Source organism: Echinops telfairi, unplaced genomic scaffold (assembly GCF_000313985.2).
Source record: "Echinops telfairi isolate 266 unplaced genomic scaffold, ASM31398v2 ScPeMD7_7467;HRSCAF=8505_1, whole genome shotgun sequence".
NCBI classification, from domain to species: Eukaryota; Metazoa; Chordata; class Mammalia; order Afrosoricida; family Tenrecidae; genus Echinops; species Echinops telfairi.
The window spans coordinates 38,248,714-38,270,979 of record NW_022111368.1 but is presented as its reverse complement, the minus strand read 5'-3'; positions in this window follow the sequence as shown (position 1 = coordinate 38,270,979).

Genomic DNA, 22,266 nt, shown 5'->3' with positions numbered 1-22,266 from the left:
AAAATTAAATCCTTAGCAACTTCAAACATTTCTCCATTTCTCACCATGTATGTTGATTGAGTTGTGAGGGCTTTTGTTTTCGTATGTTAAAGTACAATCCATAGTGAAGGCTGTCAGTTTGTTTGGTTTTTTAATTTCCATCAGAAAGTGCTTCAAACACTCTTCAGTTTCACAAAACTAGGTTGTGCTATCTGCTTATCACAGGGTTTAAGCTAAAACCCCATTATAAATCCACCGTATAGTCTTCTCTCACACTCTCTTTCACACAAAGACTCACACAAATATCTTTTGCTATTTTCACAGATAACCCTAAAAAGTTTGACCTATCCATGTAGAGTTCTGAAATAAAATAGTTCCAGCGATGACTTCATTTCTGTTTTTAAATATGTTTATAAATATACCTAATTGTACTGTTTCCACTTCCATGTTCCCAGGAAACCTATAGGTATAGAGACGTGTATAGATGATGTAACAGTATATTATTTTTCCCTATGACTATACAGACTTAGCCTTCTAAATAAAAACCTATAGTTGATTTAAAATACAACCAAGCGCACATTAGAACTTTATTAAGCAACAATATCAAAAGTTTTCATAATCACTATATATCGCTGGATGTTTAAACATCTAATGCAAATTTAAACACAGAGAAAGAAAGTCATCATAAGAATCAGCATGTCTATTATGTGAGTCAGACCCCTAATATTGAAATAATTGCTAATATTGAACTAAAGCAAGCCATCTTTCCCAATATGAGATCCTCAGTCACAAAAATAATATATAGATAGAAGATGTACAATAATCTGCAATTTGACTTTTCAAAATAATTCACTTTTGACTGTAAGCTATTTTATGTGACAGGGTCCTTGATTGCTCACTTAACAAGCACTCAGCCAATTTTGCCCTAAGCATTCCTCAATAATTCATAATTCCTTAAATGTACAAATCCCTTAACTACACTTAGATGAGCAATTTGTGATTGTGACTAAGTTATAAACTCAAATGTTTGCTTATCATAGATTTTCAGTGTTCAAACCACTCACATTCCTCACCTCTCATTATCACCCAATGGAAATTAGTTATGTTTTTTATTTAAAAACACTATTTCGTAAACTATATTTACTTATGTCAACGTCTTGGCATGGTATTTGCTAAAGCATCATTCTTTTTCTCTTATTTTGCACAGAAAGAAAGGAGGCCGATGTATGACAACTACTTCACTTCAATGGAGTCATGCTCATAGAAGTCATTAGTTAGGAATGGGTAAATGACAAAGCAGGATAAAAATCTTATAATTTCAAATGATCAGCAATTTGTTTAAACATGTTTAAAATAGTGAGGGTAAAAAATGAGACAAGTTAGGTTGCTGTCCTTTTTCCTCCCCTAATTAGGATGTTGTTAATTTCCCTTGTCAGCTTCAATTCATGAGAATTTATGCATATAAAAACTCAAAATTGTCCTCTCCTGCTCTATGTTCATGATCACTGGTTTGAGTCTATTGTTGCAGATATATTCCAAACCACATTGTTGAGAGATGTCGTCATTTTCCCATGCCCTCTATTTGTAACAAATGCAATATGCGTTTATAGTGACTGGTCTTTTTTATGATGTATCTAAAGAAAGTGAATTGACGTTTCAGCATCTTTGCTTCTAGGAACGATTCTGGCTGTCATTTATTCCATACTGATTTGCTCATTATTCTGCTATTCCAACTAGTTTCAGTTTTCTTTGACAAAACCAGTTTGTTCTTAACAAGTGATCCAAATCAGTGGGGAGGAGGGTATAGGAGGCCTGGTAGGGCATGATCTAGGGTAATGTAACCAAGAGGAATTACTAAAACCCAAATGAAGGCTGAGCATGATAGTGGGACAAGGGGAAAGTAAGAGGATATAGAGGAAAGAACTAGGAGGCAAAGGGCATTTATAAAGGTATAAATACAAGCATGTACATATGTAAATATATTTATATATGAGGATGGGGAAACATATCTATGTGCAAATATTTATAGGTTTAGTGTTAAGGTAGCAGATATACATTGGGCCTCCACTAAAGTACTCCCTCAATGCAAGAACATTTTGTTCTATTAAATGGCATTCAATGATGCTCACCTTCCTGACAGGATCACTAAAGACAAAGTAGGTGCATATGCAAATGTGGTGAAGAAAGCTGATGGTGCCTGGTATCAAACAATATAGCATCTGGGGTCTTAAAGGCTTGCAGATAAACAAGTGGCTGTCTAGTTGAGAAGCCAGAGAGCCCACATGGAAGAAGCACACCACCCTCTGTGATCATGAGGTGCCTAAGGTAACAGTTATCGGGCATCAAAGAACAAATCATTGTGAATGAGGAGGAGTGCAGATTGGGGACCTAAGACCCATCTGTAGGCAACTGGACACCCCCTTCCAGAAGGGTCCCAGGTAGGACATGAGCCAGTTGGTGTGCAGGGTAGCAATGATGAAACACACAAATTTCCTCTAGCTCCTAAATGCTTCCTCCCCACCCCAGCCCCACTATCATGATCCCAATTCTACCTTACAATCTGGTTAGACCAGAGGATGTATGCTGGGACAGATTGGAACTGGAAACACAGGGAGTACAGGACGGATGATCCCTTCAGGACCAGTGGAGAGTGGCGATACCGGAAGGGTGGGGTGAAAAGGAGGAACTGATTACAAGGATCTACATATAACCCCCTCCCTGGGTGATGGGCAATAGAAAAGTGGTTGAAGGGAGACATTAGACAGTGTAAGAAATGACAAAATAATAATTTATAAATTATCAAGGGTTCATGAGGGACGGTGGAGTAGGGAGGGAGAGGAAAAATGAGGATCTGATACCAAGGGCTCAAAATGTTATGAGAATGATGAAGGCAACAAATATACAAATGTTCTTGACACAATGGATGGATGGATGGATTGTGATAAGAGTTGTATGAGTACCCAATAAAATGTTGTGTTTTTTTTAAAGATAAAAAAGTTTGTTCTCACCAATTTCCTTTCCTGTTGTCTCCATTTGTATACATATGAGTTGCTTGAAAATGTCATGAGTTAGCTCAGTCATTTCTAATTAAACAGGATGAAACTCTTAAATTTTAGAAATTTGCACTGGTCTTTTGCAGCTAATTTGCTTAATACAATATGCTAATTTAGTTTTTTCACTACTTCTTCCATAGGTATTGGTTGTTGATTCAAAAAATATATATGGAAAACTTTCATTTCTTTGCTATTTATTAAGATGTTGCTTTCCATTTATCAGCTGTTCAATTAAAGAAATCCTTGACATATGTTTAGTTTCCTGAGAAATTTGCAAACCTATAGAACTCTCTCATCTTTCTCATTGTTATCTTGTAATTACATATGAGCCCTGATGACTAGCAGTTATCAGGTGGTCTGCTAATCAAGTCAGTGGTTTGAAACCACAGCTTCTCAGCAGAAGAAAGATCCTCAGATTCCCATAATAAATTACAGTCTTAGTAACCCCCAGAGGCAATTCTACCTTCTCTTATAGAGTAACCATGAATCAGAATTGACTAGATGGCAGTGAATTTGGTGATACTGGGTTGATACTGGATAAATTTTGGTATGACTTCCAGACTACATCAAGATAGGAAGAAGGGCATGATCACGTAACTCCAAAGACAAAAGGCTAGTGAACGCCTTAAGAGCAGCAGCTGAACACTGTTTGCAGGATGAGCTCTCTCACATCAAAAAGGCACGCAACATAGACCTTAATGACTGATGGGGAAGGAGTAAAATCTTAAGGACCTTCATTTGGTGATCTGGCATGACCTCAAAAAAAAAAAAAAAGGAGAAGAAGAAGCTTCAAGGATCCAATAATAATCAGAATAGGGACAGTATGAAAGTATGAATCTAGAAAAATGAAAAATTATCTAAACTGAAATAGAAAATTTGAAGTTCAAAATTTGAGGCATTGGTGAACTAAAATGGACTGACACTGGTCATTTTGAATCAGATACATATGATGCACTGGGAATGAAAGTGAAAAATTTATATTCACTATTAAAAGATCATTTCAAAATCTATCCTAAAATATAATGCTGTCAGTGGTAAGATAATATGTACATGTCTGCAAAGATGGTAAGTGAATATATTCTCTGTTTTCAACCAAGCTCCATCTGACATCAGAATTTATATCCCTCATTTCACCTTATCGTCTTAATATGTTTAGAATTCCTGACAGTTTGTTTTGTTTTATTTTGCTATAAATATACTTTTTTGGTCAATGTACTGCTGCAACCAGCTTCTAAATTTCCAATGCAAAATTTTATTTAGTGTGGTATTAATAATATTAATTAATAACTTCCACATTCTGTTGCATGACCTTTATTCAGAATGGACACAAATATGGATCTTTTCTAGCTACACAATGGGCCTTGTAGCTGTCTTCCAAATGTCTTGGCATATGTGAGTGAGTGTTTCCAGCATTTCATTCACTTGTTGAAACATCGCATTTAGTATTCTGTTCATTCCTGAAGTTTCATTCTTTGACAATGTGGCAATGCAGTTGAGTTTATTACTTCAATACCATTAGTTCTTGATCATGTTAGCTCAACATGGTTGAATAATTCTTCTTCATTAAGTAACTGTATTCTTCCATCTTCTTTTGATGCATCTTGGGCCATTCATATTCACAGGTCTTCCTTTTTAGATTTATACTTTCATACTTTCCATTGATAAGGACATGTATAAATATAATAAATATGCATGGATGGTGACTTATATTATTCTTCTGTTATCATAGAATAAATATCTTTTTCTTGAGACTTTTAAAGTCAGTGGAATCTTCCCTCAGGTGAGACAGGGAGACTGCCTGCAGGTAGCAGACAGCAAGGTAGGTCAGCAGCATTCAGTAGTAGCACGAGAGCTTAGTGAAGCAGGCCCCTGTGGGACCTTGAACTCAAGTGATGCAAGGCAACAGGATCCACCAGCCTCAAGCTCAAGTGATGTATGCACCAGCAGTGTGGCAAAGCAGGTCTCAAAGGAGCATCAACTTCTAGCAACACAATCAGTCTATGGGTTGGCTTGGCCCACAGGTGGTCCAGCACGTGTTTGAAGCAAAGAACTGGCTCGAGCAGCAGCATGCTGGTCAGATCACCAGGGAGGAAGAAAGAAGGGGGTGGGCCTTGGAAAGACATTTCTCTTGTTGTCCTCCAATCAAGTTATGATCTGATTAAACTCTGCCCACATGTTCCTATTGGCCTACTTGACACAATAAACCTATCACAAATGATATCCATAATTCGTCACTCTTGGAGAAAGTTTGTCTCAGTTAAACAATTGTTCCAGGGATTCATCCAGATCACAGTTGGATTACAAGGAAGAGATAAAAAAATGTGGAGCTGGATGAAAAGTTTGTTGCTGTGTCATTTTTTTTAAGTTTGATCCATAAAGAATAAGGTAAAAAGATAGCAAGAAGAGCATCAGGATAAGTGGTGATGTGGGTGTAAAGTAATGATTTTATACCAGAGAATCTGCCGCTGATTCCCAAATCTGCCATTTATATTAACCATGACAGTTTGCAGTTCTGAACCTCACTTCATCAAATGAAAAAAATGCACATACAAAAATAAGGCTTGCTAGGTCACAATGAAGATTTAATTGGACAGTTTAAATCAAAATTCCTTGCAACACATGTTAGTTTCTTATGACAATTTTAAATATTAATTGTAACTATATCTGCAAGAACAATTTAAGATAAGAAAAGTCACATTATTTTTCAAGTGTTTAGTATAAGTAATATTTATAGTTTTCTTATATAATAAGAATAATACTTATATTATTCTTAAATAACCCAAGATGGGAAGATAAATGAATAGAAATAGATATGTATTCCTATCCCCTATTCAAATATGAATCCTATGGCACATAGTTTACATATCATACAGTTCAATACTTCAATCGTTCAATCCTATCAAGGAGAATTGTATAATTATTACCACATCAATTTGAGAGCACCACCCCGCCGATGGTTAAATTGCCTTGAACATGAGCTGTGCAATCACAGTCCACTCTAGTGCTCCCTCTTCTTCCTGCTTTCATTATTTGCTCCCCAAATCCCCCTGCTTCCCTGTTACCCACCTCCCACTCCTGCAGTCCCTATCCCCTTGTATCAGCTGTTATTCTTATGCATCCACTCCTCACGTGCTTCACAGCTGGGAAAACCAAGGGAAAGCAATTAAAAACAAAGTCACAATAAGGTGGTAAGGATAAAATCATAATAGTATAAGGGCAAAAATACAATGTGTAATTACATTTCTTTGTGTTTATATTTATAAAGTTAATATAAACAGGCTAATTCAACATATATATATTTAACATGCTTATTTAATATATATGTTGCTGTTTTATATACTGTAGTGTCTGCTCGGACTCATGAAGACACTATGTATAACGGAATAAAACTGTGCCAGTTCCTAGGCCATCTTTACAAGAAATGCTATATCACAGTCTGGTGGAGTCCATTATGTCAATCCATCTCATCGGTAGATACTTCAGTTTATCACCTACCCTCCACTTTACTAAGCACAATGTCTTTTATGAGCAATTGATCCGTTTTAATGACATGCTCAAAGTAAGAGAAATGAAGTGTAGCCATTCTCTGTTCTAAGAAATGTCCTGGCTGTGCTTCTTTTGAGAAACATTTCATTTTTCTTCATGCACTCTTTGATCTATTAAATGTTCTATGTCATTGTTTTTGTTGTTCGGTGTCATCTACTTGGTTTTGACTTGCAGGTACCCTATGTACTAAAAAACAAAACACTGCTTGGTGCTATGCCATCCTATATTTTAGGCCATCTGTGTAGCCACTGTGTAAATACATCTTGTTGAAAGTCATCCTCTGTTTTCACTGCCCCTCTACTTTGCCAAAATGCTGTCCTTCGGCAGGGACTGGTTTCTCCTGACAAAATGTCCAAAGTATGTTAGACTAAGTCTCCTCATTCTTGCCTCTAAGGAGAATTTTCCTGTGCTTCTAATGTAAATCCTAGAGATATAAGTATCATCAATAAGAAAATTCAGACAAAATTAAAGACAATATTGCAGGGCATATACGTACTACCATGAATGAATTACCAATAAAGAAGGAGCACACATTGGAAACAGAAGTGGATATATGGGATTAATTTTTTTAAAGACGCTTATGCACATCAAAAACTTCGTCAAAAGAGTAAAATGAGAACCCACAGATTGGGAAAATCCCTCTATCAATGGCACAATGGACAAGGGACTAATTGCTAAAATCAATAGAGTCTTGCGAAACCTCAGTAAGGAAAAAAACATAATGGCCAGGATGTGGAGAGACTGGAAATCTCAAACAGTGCTCGTGGGGTCATAGACATGTTCAACCATGGCCGAAGGAGAGCGGGCCTTTTCTGAGGCAAGTGAAAGTAGAAATACCAGATGGCCCAGCCACACCTCTGCTGGGAGTCATCCCGAAGAATGAAGAGAGAGAACATGAACAGAGGTGTGGGCCCCCATGCTCATTGCAGCACAGTTTAGAAGAGCAAGAAGCTGGAAACGGCCCGTGTGCCCATCAGTTGAAGAATGAAGAAATGCACTCTGGTACACACACAGTGGAATGCCATGCATACCTACAAAAAGTATGAGAGCATGAAACACCCCATGACCTGGGGGTTTGGAAACCATTATGCGGATTGAAGTTAGTCACTCAAGGACAAATATCGCATAAGTCCACTACAGAGGGATAGAAACCAAGACAAAGCAGGTTTCTGTTGTGCAGTCACGCAGTCTGCTAATCTGGTCCCCTAAAAAACAACCGTGGGGTTCCCATAATTTTCACCCCTTATTTGTGCATCTTAAAAACTACCTCAAAAGATGTGACCTCACTCCAGATGGGGTTCGTTTCTTATGTTGTAGGGACAAAGTGAAGATCAATCAATTTCTGCCACATAGAAATGTTCTATGATCATCCCAAATCAACAGACCGTACAACAAGAGTAATTAGTGACCTTTGCTGGGAGGTCAGATCCAGGGGAGAGAGTCACATCTGCCTTGAAGAAGGTATTACAACAGATCAGCAACGGGAGTAAAGCCAAGACACAAAGCCCCAGAGGACCACCCAAAGTAGATTTCAAGCTAGGAGAGGCAGTTTCCGGAAGCCCCAGAACCTGGTGGTGGTGGGGGGAATGCATGGGGGAGATAGTCATAAAGATCATTATGTACGCTTTTTCAGGGATTTTTTTTTGGCTAGGTTTGTGTGTGTGTGTGTATGTTTATCTCTCTTTTTATTTTAGCTTTTGTTCTCTTTTTGTTGTGTCTCTGTTATTGCTGTTTGGCCGACCTATATAAGATGGGCTTGGGAAGCAAGCCCGAGGAGAAAGCAATGGACTAAACGTTTTGAGGGACTTGTGGGGAGGGGTGAGGTGGGGAAGGTTGTGGTGAGCAAACAATGCCATAGAAGGGGACACAATTAGGAAACTAAAATCAACAATAAAGAGGAATCTAGCTGAGAGGAATTACTAAGAGGAAGAAGAAGGGCTGGCATGATGGTGGGGCAGGAGGAAGGAAAAAGGAATCAGAGGAAATATCTAGGAAGCAAAGCTTTGAGTAGGGGTATAAATAGGTGTGTACATATGTAAATATATTAAATTATAAAAATAGAAGTATTGGCATAGGTTCATATATTTATATGGCAATACATTGAGGGAATGGATGGACTTTTGGCCTCTGTTCAAGCCTTCCCTCAATGCAAGAGCACTTTTTTCTAACAAATTGGCATTCTGTCATGCTCACCCTCCTGACATGATCACTGAAGACAAAATGGGTGGCCAAGCAAATATGGTGAAGGAAGCTAATGGTGCCAGCTAACAAAATATAAAGTATTTTGGGTCTTAAAGGCTTGAAGTTAAACAAACGGCCATCTAGCAGAGAAGCAACAATCCCACATGGAAGAAGCACACCAGCCCGCGTCACCATGCGATGTCCACAGGATCAGGTAACAGGCATCCGAAGACCCAAAACAAACAAAAAAAGTTGTTGAGAATGAGGGGGTCAGAGAAGAGACCCCAAACCCAACTATAGACAATAGAACATCCCCTCACAGAAGGTTCACAAGGAAGGGATGAGTCAACCAGGGCACAGTATAGCACTGAAGACACATACAATATTCCTCTGGTCCTTTGAGGCTTCCTCTCCCCCAACTATCATGACCCCAGTGCTGCCTTTCAGTTCTGGTTAGACCAGACAGAGAATATACACTGGCACAGATGAGAACTCATGACACATGGAATCCAGGTCAGACAAAACCCTCAGGAACAGAAATGGGAGTAGCTCTACCAGCAGAATAGGAGGAAGGTGGGTGAAGGTGAAGAGAAAGGAGGCACTGATTACAATGATTGATGAATTACCCCCCTCTCCCCAACACCCCAGGGGGACGGACAACAAGAATGTAGGTGAAGGGAGACAGCGGTCAGTGTAAGATATGAAGATAATAATAATTTATAATTTATCAAGGGATCACAAGGATAGGAGTGGGGAGAGGGAGAGAAAAAAGAGGAGCTGATACCAAGGCCTCAAATAGAAAATAAAGGTTTAGAAAATAATGATGGCAACATAAGTACAAACAGCTAGATTCAATTGATGTATGAATTGTTATAAGAGCTGTGAGAACCCCCAGTAAAATGATCTTTTATAAATAAATAAATCAGGAAAACACTGTGGAGATTAAAATCAATAGATGAATAATTAAATAAATAATCAACGAGGGCCACTTTCTTAAGTTCCTTCTTATATGGAAGTCTCTATAATAATAATCACCTACCTAGAAAACAATTGAGGACTTAAAAGTTTATATTCTACACACAAATACACTCATAGACATATGTTTGTTACAATTCCTCATTTTATACTATTGATGTCAAGGGCACTTGCTATCGTAAAAATATAAAATAAAAATATTATTAGTTTTGGATAGATTGGCCATTTAGGTAATCAAAGATTCTACATGTAGACTGACATTTGCTCTGACAAGATCTATATTTTCTAAGGAACTGATATCATCTATGCAATGTTCCATTTTTAAAAAGAGATTTTAATACACTTTTAAAAATTCATTTTATTAGGGGCTCTTACAGCTCTTATAACAATGCATACATTAATTGTCTCAACATTTGTCCATATGTTGCCATCATTTTCAAGGCATTTTATTTCTATTTGAGTCCTTGGTATCAGCTCCTCCTCTTTCCCTCCCTCTTGTATCTTTCCACCCTCTTGAACCCTTTATAATTTATAAATAATTGTTATTTTCATATCTTTTCTTCTTGCTTGCTTCATATAGTTTGCTAAACAATATTGAACATGGATTTTCTAGTGGAGTCCTATTTAATCTGTTCAGACATAAATTGTTTCTAGAAGAAGCAAGGCAGTTATGAGTTGTCATTCTGTCCGTTAAAGAGGAGTAGCTGTACTTAACGAACCCTGGTGTGGTGAAGGGCTCAGCTGCTGACCACAAGTTTAGCCACATTGCAGAAGAATGACGTGGCAGGCTAAGTCTGTAAATAGTGCAGCCTTTGAAATCCTGGCAGCAGTCCAGCTCCGTCCAATAGGAGAGATATAGGGTCACTTGCCATAAATCAGATTCCACTCAAAGGCAACGGGTTTGGTTTTAGTTTATCAGGATTTAAAATAATGCATCAGTGAATAAACTTGTGCAAGATAAAGAAATAGAATAGCCTAGAAAGAAAGACAACTTGAGAATTTTACATTTTTAGGAAATTAATGATGGTTTAGTAGTACAAGGAACCATAGGTTTAAGGTGTGTTGGAGTGAAATTTCTTAATATGGATTTTTTAATTTTAAAACATGTTATTGTTATTTTAGTCACATATCATACAGTTCAATAATTCAGTCATATCATGAAGAGTTGTACAATTTTGGAACATTTTCTTCTTCCTTGTACTTATTGTTATTTGTGTAATTATTGTTTTTTCTCTTTTTTTTTAGGTAATTAGGATTAATGCATATATCAAATCATTCCTTAGTTCAGTCACCTCCAGCAGAATTGTGCATTTGCTACCACAATCAGTTTCCATTCACTCTTTTTCTATATGAAGCCCATGACATCATCCCTTTTTCACCCCACCACCACCTTTGTGTCCTCCTCCCCAAAAATCTTTATTCCACTTGCTGACTCTATAGGTTCCCCAGTCCTGGTTTTCATATACCAAAAAATGAAAAAAAAAAACTTATAGCACAACTTCAAGAGGGTGACCCGCAAAGATACAACACTCCTGAGATACATCTCCTAATATCTACATCCAAAAACCAAACCAAACAATACAACCCCCAAATACATAAGATTTTGGATAGCAGACCAGGTCCAGCATGCCTCATAAGGGGAATCTGCTGCAGTTTTGGCTGTTCAAATCAGACGTACGCCTTTGACCTTCTGTATTCAACTCAACAACGCACTCCATTTAGTGACCACGTCCCTCCTGTCCCTCAATTGTGGATATGGGGAGGCTCATTTCGTTACAGTTCCACCAAATGAATCTTGGCCTTCCCCTGTAGTACATAGCCTCTGCAAACCAGATTCTCCGACTTTAAGTTTGATACTAATCCCTCTCTTCAATTTAGGATTATATGCTTCTGACTGCATCCTGGGGACCCAGGCCTGGTGTAATGGTGCATTGGGACACTGAATTCTGGATCTCAAGGTGCACAACATGCTCCAGAAGCTGCATCAATGATATCCCATGCAGGAATTCCACTGGGTGAATGGGACTCTACCTCAGACGCACCTAGAACTTGAGGACGTAAACAAGAAAGTACTAGGTGTCTAAGGAAGCAGAAGAGAGCTGTACCAATTGTGGAAAGTTGTTAGCAGTGGATAAATGAGGACTTGCTTCATCAATTCCCTATACATTGTGCTAAGATATGTCTTATTCTGGAAAACCTGGGATGATCATTCTGATGTATTTGGTTTTTGCTTGTTAATATCAGGGTGTATCTCAGAAGTGCCTTGGAGTTGGGTGTTACCATATTGATGTTTGAAATAAGCTTTTCTGTTTTAGGTAAGTGAAACCCCAGGATTGATAAAGCTATAGGGATGAGGAAAGGGGGGCAATAGAAGGTAGATACTATCAAGATACCCAGGAAGAAATAGGATGTTTGGTAACTGATTGGGGAAGCAATGACACCATTCTGCTTGATGAGATTGAACATTTCAATGACATATTTGAGCTATTTCCCAAGAAAGAATAAATTGAAAGACTAACCAATCAAACAAACAAACATAGATCCAGGAATGGTTTGGGACTCACATTAAATCCCAGCTCCAACTTAATAACAATTAGTTCTTACATCATGGTCCTGCTGGATACTTGCCCACAGGAGGGGGACACAGAGATGGTGCTACAGAAAAATATGGTGAAGACATTAGATGGTGCCTGGCTATCTGAAAACAGTGTCTAGCATCTTAAAGGCTCGTCTATGAACAAGCAGCCACCTCAGTGAGGTGTCAGTTAAATCCGCATGGAAGAAGAACACGATCATCAGTCACTACAGGAGTAAAATTTCTTAATATGGCTCTTCTGCCCAGTTCTTTAACACTTGCCGAATGGTTGGGTGAAACTATGCAAATAGGGTCTGTGGAACCCTAAAAGAGGTGACGAGTCAGTTTATTACCAGGCCGTGGTGATGAGGAGGAGCCATCTTTGAAACAACAACAGAGAGAGAAACCTCACGTACTTTGGAAGAGCACGTCCAAGATCTCTGTTTGAAGTGCCAGAGGCAATCTGAAATCGGATGGCCCAGGCATTTTGGCACTGAAACTCTGAGGAGCAGCACTTAGAATAGGAATGATATTCCCCTCACATGGCCTGAGACCATAGGGTGGTGACAGAAAGCAGCATGTGGCTGGCTTCCTGACCCACGGAACCAAAGGCCAAGGAAGCATGTGGCAGAGAGACTGAAGCCCCATGAAAGAATGACTTGGCTGCTGGCTGAGGAAAGGTGTTATGGTGGACAGATGGCTGTGTGCATACTCTTCGCTGAACCTCCCTTGTGGCAACTTATGAGGTCCCCTAAAAACGCCCCTTGTTTGTGTGTGAGGTCTGCATGGCCACTGCAACAAAGGGCCAAAGGCAGCACGGAGTGGAGGGCCATGGAAGGAATGTTGGTGTCACAATAGGAACAAAAGGGTGGAACATGGAGGAATGTCTGACCTCCCCTGTGGCAATAGGGAAGATAGACAAAGTCAAATACCCCACCCCTGCCGAAGCCATTTACTGCGCGGGATACTAACATTGAAATGCAATGGCCTCGACAGGTTCAGTTAAAGCTTCAGTTGCCCTGCAGAAAGGTATTAAAATCAAGGAAGTCAAAGTTATCCTAAGACATTGGTCTCGGATAGGATAGATGTTTATGAAGCTCAGTAGGGAAACCAAGGGCTGGGCCAGAGTGCATGGATGGAGGAGATGGAAGCTTTTCAAAGGTTAACAAGTGTTCAGGGCTAAGGATATTATCTCTTTGGCATAACCGTAAGCTAGTTATTTTTTTCTTGACAAATTTATTATCTCTATTTATACAAATGTTAATAGTTTTCTGTGTTAAAATATTAAGTAATAAAGTTACATAAATATTAGAACTCATCTCATTTATGATAACTCATTTGCATATCCGATTGAAGGAAAATCACAAGAAGAGTTAGGTCTTTTTTGTATTGATAAAGGCTTTTTAGTAAGCAGTAGATGTATTAGTAAACTTTAGGAATAGTCATCCAAAGTAATTGCTTACAATTTGAAAAACAAGGTAAATTGGTATTAATTATTTTGATCTAAAGGTCTACTGTATAAGATATAGCATAAACTTCCACCATAAAATGGGTAACTTAGGGTTGTGCTGAAGATAAATATGACATGGATTTTATTTCTTAAGAAAGCAGAAAGTCACCCATTTATTTGAGAACTTAAATCATGAATATCTATCTATTAGCCCATTTCATATCTTAGTAAAATTTAAGAATATTACAAGCAGTACGAAATAGTGAAAAAAATGAGTCCCCTATTTATTAAAATGTTGTTGTTTCTTAACTTCCAATTTCAGTGAGAATTGGGTAAGAGTCTCAACAATTTTGATTAGTAAATAAAATCCTGGAGAGGTTTATGTCCAATAACCCTGCATATATTCATATAATTTTTTATCCCTTATAAGGTTGACACCCCTTGGAAAACTTATTTAGACTTGGCTTAACAACAAAGGTTCGGCTCAGCTGTTAAGCCTTAAGTTGTGAATATTGGAGGTTTGGGGATTTCCAGAAAAAAAAAAACTTTTCAGAATTTTCTATAGGTTTCCATATATCCAAAGCAATCTATTTTTTCCCATTATCAATAAGTAGAATCTAAGTTATTAGTAAACAGTCAGTATTTTGTGATAGTGCAGGGTATCAGGACTTTTGGGTGAGGAATTAGAACATATTACCTATATTCAAGAAGATATCAGATTTATAAGCTAAAAAGTTCTAATATAGTCTTGTGTGAACTTTCATCCATCTTATCATATATATTTGAAATATAGTTTCTTTCATGCTTCTATGAAGATGCATTTAATTCAAATATTCATTCAAACATACTTTTCTGTTTGGCCAATACTTCAATGGTATTCACATGTTGGTATTTAAGTGAGATCAAACAAGTTGTATGGTCTGAGATTCAATAATTCGTCCTTAAAGAATTCATCAAATAGAGGAAGATAAGGGAAGAAACTTCTAGAATTGAATTAGGATATTCTTCATTTTCTCAGCTACTTGACTACTTTAACTTTTGTGGGACAAATACTTAGTAAGGAGAATCAGACTAGCTTTGAAATAATGAACTTCAAAATGTGATTAGGTCATACAACCATTTTTATAGTATGACACTATTATACTTTAAAATATCCCTGGTAGTGTGGTGGTTCCACACTGGGCAGTGATTCACATGGTTGGCAGTTCGAAACCACCAGCAGTTCCACAGGGGAAAGACAGGACTTTCTACTCTTATTACTAGTCACGGTCTCAGAAACCCACAGGGGTTCACTGTGAATCAGTATTGACAACATGACAGTGAGTTTGGTTTGGTTTTTATATTTTAAAATATTATTCCCTGCATGTTTGCCATATAGACATCTGAAATCAAACAATGAACAAAGGAGACCACAGAAAAATTAATGGATTTGAACTGTAGTGTTGGCAAGACTATTGAAAGTACTATGGATTGCTAGAAAACAAAGAAATTGATCTTGAGCAAACTCTAGGGGAAACGCACTTTAGAAATGAAGTTGGCAGGCATTGTCTCAAGTACTTTGGACATGCTGTCTGGGCCTAGTGTCTGGAAAATGCCCGTGCTTGGAAAAGCGGAGGGTAAGTGAAAAAGAGGGAGATACTCAAGGATAGATTGACACAGGGGCTACACACTCAAACATAACACAATTGTGAGGGTGCTGAAGGACTGGACAGTGTTATTTCTGTTGGACATGAACTTACTATGAGCTGGAACCAACTGCGTGGTACCTAACAATAACAATATTTTATGTTGAATTGTATAGGTTGCTTCTTTGTAATATTTAGCATTCCTGAAATAGGATACAATTTAAACCATATTTGTATGCTTTTGTACATTTAAAATGTGTCAGCATTTTAATTTTGTTTCAATTTTTAGTTCAAAATTAGAAGCAGGGAAGATTAATGCATCAAGTATTGAGTTTCTTAAAATTTTAAACAGGATCTAAAGAAAGAAGAAGGAAAAAAAGCTACATATTTTCCAGGCATTTTCTTCTTTTAAATATTTAAACCCCTGTATATTGAGGAGAGAATGTGCTTTCTTTCTTCGTGATGCATTTGCACATAAATCTTTTTGAGTTGTTCCATCTAAAAGATAGCAGAATGTTTGAAATGAGAAAAAATAGCACCTTCAAAATGAGTTGCATTCAACAAAATAGTCATCAATCACAGCATGGCTATATTGAGAAAAACAATTTCAAAATATTATTACAAAAAGCATGTAAAATAGAGAAGAACTAGTCAAAATTTTGAAAATTAATGAATATATTAGGCCAAGCTTGTATGCCCTTACTCTGACTTATGTGAAACATTGATTTTTGTCATCTTCGATACAGCTCCCTGAATAAAAGTTTACATTATTAACTCAGTCAGGTTAATGCAGTCCTACATGTACAAAATTATTATTTTTAGAAAATAAAACTACCATGTGTTAACATAAGAAATTCCATCTATAAGTGATATTAAAAACATCAAGTTAGTATACTGAAATGGGAGAGAGAAAACAATGGGAAAAATAAAATCAAGAAATAGAATGCACTTCTTATGTTAAGTTGATTTCTTTATTATGGAGAAGGTAATGCTTATAACATCATCACATGACCGGTAGGTGATATGTAGTCAATTAAATTAGTCTTTCTGGCCATAATTCCCTCTATGATGCTTCATAATTCTGGACTCTGCCTGGGGTCACAGTCCCATGTTGTAGGGGGTTATCTGCTATATTCATGGTCAGGATTAGGCGGGCTTAAGTCCTGATCTTGGTTGAGTGTTAACCAAGTCATAGCCTTTGTTTCCCTGGAAGCATCTTTAAGGGAACTTTACTAAAAGGAGTGACTTGAACATCGTTCTTCATTTCCCTTGGGGTATGGTTGGTTGAAAGACAACAAAAAGCACAACTCTATCAAAACCAGTCTTCTATGTGTAAGAGCCATCTGCAACACAGAGAAAAATCCTACGATTATTGGAGGTGACATGGAGACCCCCCAAACCAGATGCACCAGAGATTGTGGTAGCACCAAGACTATATGTTACTTTCTACTCCTTTGGTATGTGAGTCTGTGAGGTTGATTGTGATTTGCTGAAAATTGCATGGAAAATAAGAATAATCAAGAGTTATATTAAAGTGAAAGGCAGACTTTCTGGTCCACAGAGACAAAGGCCAATCAATCACATGGTTAAGATGCCACCAACTGGAGAAACGTGGGCACCACATGGCTGAGAGGCCCAGGAGCAGAGGCAGACTTGGCTGCTGGCTTGAGTAGAGGTGTTACTGGTGGGAAAGTAAAATGGTACTTTGGAAATAATTTGGTGGTTTCTTAAATAATTAAAAATTACACTTATGACTCAGAAATTGTACTTCTGAGAAATGAAAACTCATACCCATTCAAAAGCTTGTAAACAGATATTTATAGCAACTTTTTTGGTAACTGTCAAAAATCTTGAGAGTACGGGAAGAGAGAGGGGAAGAATGGGTAATGAGGAGCTGATAGCATTGATGACTGTATAACCCCAGAATTCTGAACAACAGAATTTATATGAATGGATATATTGGAAAGTGTAAGATATGTCAATAAAGAGTATTTTTTTTTAATCTCCAAAATCCAAAAAGTCAAATTCCATGGTGATTTATAGCAACTCCACAGACAGGGTACACCTGCCTCTGTGAGTGTCTGAGACTGTCACGTTTCATAGGAGCAGAAAGCCGCATCTCTCTCTTGAGGAACTTCTGGTGGTTTTGAACTGCTAATCTTGCAGTTCGTAGCCCCACACTTAAACACTCTCTTTAATATGTGAAGTACTGTAGTACATTCACACTTCTGGATTCCTTCTTTATTGTTGTTTCAATTGCTATGACGATTCTGATGATCTTTCTCATTGAAGGTTTTCCTTATTTTTCTTAGTTTCCCTTTACTTTGACAAACACAATGTATTTTTGGTTGTTCTTAATGGATAATGCCAGCTCCCCACTTATTAGGAATATTCTGATTAAATTTTTCTGGCGTGGATTTAAATTTTTCTGGCGTGGATTTGCTTATTGTTTTGGCAGTCCATGATATATGTAGTAATCTTTAACATCACCATAGTTTGAACAAATGAACAACAGAAGAAAAAAAAGCTATCGTTACTCCAGGATGCTTGCTGCGTTTTGTTTAGCTGGTACGCTTATGCTACAACTTATGTGAAATCTTCATGGCAAACACAACTTTTGCTTAGTCTTCTCTTATTTGTCCTCCAATTTTCAGCAAAATTTAAGCAATATTTTAGCATCAAAACATGTTGTTTTTAGTGGGTTTCATTCATAGAATTGAAGTGACTTGTGAAATGAAAGCAACAATTAGACACCAGTCCATTAGACAGACCAAATATGAGCATGATTTCAGACATGATGGACTATCCACAAGGAGTATATATCACATATCTAATTCTTAGAATCAAATAGCTTCGTATCAAAGGTTATATTAACTGTTGAAAAAGTATCTTATCCTTAGGAGGATAGAACCTCGAAGCTTAGTGCAATATTCTAAAGAATAAAAATAATACATTACAAATAGAGTCTTCTAGGGTCTGTCAATATGTAAACTGGCTAATTATATTAATGAAAATAGACTAGCACCTTCTGTTACAAAGAAACTGTAATATTGAATGAAACTGCCAATGTACAAATTCACCAATTTTGAGTTAGAAAATATAGTAATAGGTTCCTTCAGTATGGGCGAACTTGATACAGGTTGGATAAGATGTTCTTATTTACTTGATCTTTGCCAGAGCTGTGTTTCATGAAAGCGCCTCCCTTACCGCCACCACCCCCCCCCTCTCCCTTGAACAGGTATAAAGCCTCTCTTTGTTGCTTACAAAATAGTAGCAAATAGATCTAAAAGTCAAATATGCTTCTCTGCCTTCCCAATTAAGTCAGAGGGAACAACCCAACATTATTTGTCTCCTTCTCCCCTTAAAGAGCCTGGTACGGGTTTCAAAAACTTTAACAATGAGATTTAATGAGAAAAGTTTCACCTGGCTTTCAGTTTCCTGGAATTCAAATAAATAGTACCTCGCATGGAGTTTAATAGAAAGAACTTCCCCTGTGTATCTCAATGTCTTACGGCAATAATAAGAGAGAAAGAGGATCCCTAAGGTGACCAGAAACCAGATAAAAGTAAGGTTTTTAGGTTAAAATTCCATTAATCAGATGTCACTTTAGAAGAAAAATACTTTCTAGGGACTGTGGGTATAATATAATCATTATTATTTGTGACATTTGAACTTTGCTGCCTTTAAGTGTATCCGTTCCTACAACCCTATCCTCTCAATGAGCACAGAATCCCAATAATCAGAAATTATTCCTTTAATTTTACATTTGGAAGCTTTAAGAATTCATATGTCATTGTATTTCCATCTTTTATTTGTTAACATTAACTATTTAATTGACTTGAGTCAATTAAAATTTAAATCAAAGAGCAGGCACCAACATGATAATTTACCTAGTGTGATAGTTACACAATTTCATGTCAACTTGATAAATAAGAATTAAGGGATGGAGTCTAATCTGTCAACTTGTAGGTGTGGCCTTCTCGTGTGGATTGGGGGAACTTCATTTCTGCTACACATTTCTGTTGATGAACCACATGGAGCCATGCTGATGGCAGCCAGAGCCCTGGAGCTGGAAGAGCCACATGGAGACCCACACCAGGGCTGAGATGCTTCCATCGCCCTGGGTCCACCACTGGCTTCTGATCTTCCTGCAATCAGCATCATTGCATGTGCTGCATGAGTCTAAACTGGAATTTATGGACTAGTATTGGACATATGGGCTAATATACTGGGATGGGATGCTTTCTCAATGTACAATTACTCTTTGACATAAAGCTCTCTCTTCCACACATATAAGTGTCACTGGACTTGTTTCTCTAGTCAACCTGGTCTGACACACCTAGTTTATGTGTAGTATGTAGAAACAAAAAGGCACAGGATAGTTTAGGCGCTGGGACCCTACCATGATAAAGGCTGTGTGATAAATACTCAAAGAAGTACAGCAGGAAGCTGGAGCCCATGGTGCCTTAATGTTGTTCTAGCAAGAAGGGAGATATGAATATAGAACAGTTATAGGAAAGATGTGTATCTGGCAATTGTACCAGAGATGGAGAAAAAAAATGCACCTGGTTTTACTGATTAACTGATTTTAATGCATAATTTGTCACTCAACACACAAAAAAGGAATCTTCTAGCCAATGCACCAGCATCTTTTGGAAACGTGAAATGTCCATCTTTTTCTGATCCCTGAACTTGATTCTGATAAGCACTGCACTAATTTTTCTTGAAAATAAAGAAATTGGAAAGTAAGATTTTTTTAGGTGCTTCCCGTAATGCTTGGTAAAGGATTTGATTGCATTTGTACTTTCACCAAGGAGAGAGGTTAGCAGAAATTAAAAAATATAACCTAATACTTGTACTTTTTATTTACAGCAGAGTGTTGGTTATCCATAATGCAGTGCATTAAATGCAAATATATTTTCGGGGTATGTACTTGCATATAATTTCTCTATAACCACCATTCCAAAATGATACCTTTTAGAACCTGAGTAAAATAAAAAAGCATAACAATATATTGTATTTTATAAATTCAGAATTTGGCAACTGGAATATAACGTATTATCTGACCATACGTAACAGCAAAGCATGTTGGGTAGTAGTTTTTCTGTCAATATGCTTCTGCTCTAAAGTTGAAAGACAATGTATTTTTGCATTATTCCAACATTTTATCTCATTAACTAATGCTTGGTGTGTGGATGTGCACTTATAACTTACTAAGTGGATTACTCTTACTCAGCTTTAGCCATTGTTTTAAAAAGATACCAAATATCTTTCAAAATGGATTGGGTGTGAGGGAGTTTGACTGTGAAAGGCTTGCAGATTAGGGACTTACTCAGGGGAATCTTTCCTCCTATTTAAAGAGTTAACTCAGATAATTAAAGAAGATTCCAAATGTTCATCAGTTCCCGCACCCTGAAGATTGTAAACTGCTATATTTGGTTTTTTGTGTAGTTCAATCCACTTCTTGTGAGCTAATATCTCATTGACTGATTAGATATTGTGAGTGTGGGTCAAATATCATCATATTTAAACAAAGTCATGTTTTATGGACATGAAATAAAGATAAAATGTGTAAGAATGGGGTTGTAGATAATGATGAAAATAGCAAGTTAGAATTTATTAAGACTTTTGGATAAATCAACAGTTAAAATGTCTTAATGCATTTAAGTTATAATGCTAAAATAATATTCAAATAGCACAATATGCTAAAGAATAACACAACATCTAGTGTGTGTAATTTTTGATTCATTGGTTTGTGTATGTGGTTGTGGTTAGTTGCTGTTGAGTTAATTCGGACTCAATCTGATCTTGTGTGTTATGGAGTAAACATAGGCTGTTTGCACTAAAATCTCCATGGAAGCAGACTGATGGGACTTTGCTTCTGTGGCACCTCTGGGTGGGTGTGAGTCTCCACCATTAGGTTGGTAGTCAAATGCTGACCTTTTGAGCCAACTAGAGATTCTTAGCAATGGAAAGGAAATTTTATTACTTTAGTTTAAAATTTTCATGATTATTTTACCAAATGATTGCTTTTTTCACAACAATTTTCATATTTGCTGTGTATTATATAACCTTATTCCCAGTATGGAGACAGAATTAACGAAATGGTTTGCTCAACACGTGAAACACAAAACCTAGTGTAATGTGTAAAGTATATTTGAATATATATTTATCAAAAATATGCATACATATTTATCTATGTAGAAATTCTAATGCAGAGCTAAAGACATAACCATAGAGATTTGCATTAAATTACTGAAAGAATTTTTTTTTTCAGTCTGTCTAGGTAAAGCATTTTCCAGTAACTCTTTCTATAATGATGGAAATACTTTATAATTTGTGCTGCTCCATATAGTAGCCCCCAAACTCATGTGGTTATGAAACTATTGGAGTGTGCCTAGCATGACTAAATGACTTTTAATGTCATTTGACTTTAAATTTAATTAAAATTAAATTAAGCACATATGGTTAATGGCTATTGTATTGGACAGTGCAGGAAACAGACAATGTTTCCAAATTGAAGGCCATATTTTCTTTAGCCTGATGCTCAAGTGAGAGGCTCTCCAGGCAGAAAACCATTTGGCAGAGGTGAAATATGCTCTGAAAAAAGCGAACCAATAATTTCATTTATATTTATTTATTAATTCATTTTAGAGTAATCGTTACTCATAATCATGGCAAACATTTGTTTAATTTTGTTGTGCATTAGTTAATTTTCTTTCTATAAGTATCCTATAAAATAGCTACGCATGATATTCAATGTAAAAATAAGAAACTGATACACACCTTTTTTGATGTTAATCTATTCAGTATTCCCTTGCTCTGTTTAAATGAGAGCTTTTGTTCTATGTGGCTATTCCACATGAACACAATGGAGTGTTC